The sequence below is a fragment of the Penaeus chinensis genome, chromosome 36, assembly GCF_019202785.1.
Source record: "Penaeus chinensis breed Huanghai No. 1 chromosome 36, ASM1920278v2, whole genome shotgun sequence".
Lineage (NCBI taxonomy): Eukaryota > Metazoa > Arthropoda > Malacostraca > Decapoda > Penaeidae > Penaeus > Penaeus chinensis.
This window is the reverse complement of record NC_061854.1, coordinates 32,328,761-32,331,042: the sequence shown is the minus strand read 5'-3', so window position 1 is coordinate 32,331,042 and position 2,282 is coordinate 32,328,761.

Below are 2,282 nucleotides of genomic sequence, written 5' to 3'. Positions count from 1 at the left end.
AAGTGAAATGTGGTTTGACCTTAAGCAGAATTGAAACGTTTGTTTTTTATATAATCTGAAATGTCCTGGGTGTATTTTTGAACTTCTTTTGCTTTTTTTGCAAAGCTTAGGGCAGGAAAATCGAGATAGATTTGACAGGTGTTAGTAGATGTGAAATGTATTTTGGTAGTCGCCTTCGGGGAGCAATTAAATGCTCGAATGCGCGCCAGAGTTATAAGTTCCCGATGTTTATGACGCGTGCTCCAGATTTTGGTGCTTGCGAATGCATATTTCTCTGCCTGTCTGTCTGTGTCTCTCTTTCTGTCTCTCTCTGTGTGTTGTGTGGTGCAGCGGTAGCGATCTCGTCTAGCAATCTTGTTGATTTGCGTTCGAATCCCTCGCCGCCAGTGGATGGTAACACCGGCCATTCCTTACACACAGGGGATAACTTAGAAGCAAAATGAAACAGATACTATGTCACACCAAGAATATCCATTGTAACAAATGGAATCAAACTAAACTTTTATAACTTATTTTTTAAACTCTGTCTCTCTCAGTCTCTGTCTCTCTTTGTCTCTCTGTGTCTCTCTCTGTCTGTCTGTCTCCCTCCCTCCGTCCCTCCCTCCCTCCGTCCGTCCGTCCCTCCCTCCCTCCCTCCCTCCCTCCCTCCCTCCCTCCCTCCCTCCCTCCCTCCCTCCCTACCTCCCTCCCTCCCTCCCTCCCTCCCTCCCTCCCTCCCTCCCTCCTTCCCTCCCTCCCTCCTCCCTCCCTCCTCCCTCCTCCCTCCTCCCTCCTCCCTCCTCCCTCCTCCCTCCTCCCTCCTCCCTCCTCCCTCCTCCCATCCACTAATGCACCAAAGTGACAGGTCGCGTGTATAGGCGGGTGCAAGTTCCTCTCGCTAATGGACCGCGTGTGACCATTTCCCTCTCGTTGCTGACCGACATACCGACATAGGAGGAGGAAAAGATGGAAATTAAGAAAGGAGGAGGAGAAACAGGAGGAAGAGGAAGAGGAAGAGGAAGAGGAAGCTAAAAGAGGGGAAAGGGTAGGAGGAGGAGAAACAGGAGGAAGAGGAAGAGGAAGAGGAAGAGGAAGCTAAAAGAGGGGAAAGGGTAGGAGTAGGAGTAGGAGTAGGAGTAGGAGTAGGAGTAGGAGTAGGAGTAGGAGGAGTAGTAGGAGGAGGAATAGGAGTAGGAGTAGGAGTAGGAGTAGGAGTAGGAGTAGGAGTAGGAGTAGGAGTAGGAGGAGTAGTAGGAGGAGGAATAGGAGTAGGAGGAGGAATAGGAGTAGGAGGAGGAATAGGAGTAGGAGGAGGAGGAGGAGGAGGAGGAGGAGGAGGAGGAGGAGGAGGAGGAGGAGGAGGAGGAGGAGGAGGAGGAGGAGGAGGAGGAGGAGGAGTAGTATGAGTAGTAGGAGTAGGAGTAGGAGGAGGAGGAGGAGGAGGAGGAGGAGGAGGAGGAGGAGTAGGAGTAGGAGTAGGAGTAGGAGTAGGAGTAGGAGTAGGAGGAGGAGGAGGAGGAGTAGGAGTAGGAGTAGGAGTAGGAGTAGGAGTAGGAGTAGGAGTAGGAGTAGGAGTAGGAGTAGGAGTAGGAGGAGGAGGAGGAGGAGGAGGAGTAGGAGTAGGAGTAGGAGTAGGAGGAGGAGTAGGAGGAGGAATAGAATAAGAAGACAACAAATAAGAGGAGAATAGTAATAAGAAAAAAAAGAAGATAAATAAGAGATGGAAGACATAAAGGAAGAAATGCGTTTCCATTATTCAGGGAGAATGCGCAGTGACCTCAATGGTGGACAAGAAACGAGAATGAGAAAGAGAAAGACAGAAAATTGCTCTCGTTGACCGTGTGTTCTCATGGGCGTTTTAAACTTTGATCTATCTCACACCCGAGAACTTTCACGGTGACAGTTAACATTTTAATTTCGCTTCTGGTGGACTCGAGTTTGGTCAAACGATCGCTGTCTGAATTACTCTTTGTGTGTGTGTGTGTGTGTGTGTCTGTGTCTGTGTCTGTGTCTGTCTCTGTCTCTGTCTCTGTCTGCCTGCCTGCCTGCCTGCCTGTGTGTGTCTGTTTCTGTTTGTTTGTTTTTATTTTTTAAAAGATTTATTCCATTTGTTACAATGGATGTCCCTGTTGTGGCATGCTGTCTGTTTTATTTTGCTTCTACATTACAACCTGTGGGCAAGGAATGGCCGGGGTTACCATCCACTGGCGGCGAGGAATTTGAACGCAGGGCAGCAAGATTGCTAGGCGAGATCGCTACCGCTGTACCACAGAACACACAAGGGAGAGGATGGCAGAAGACAG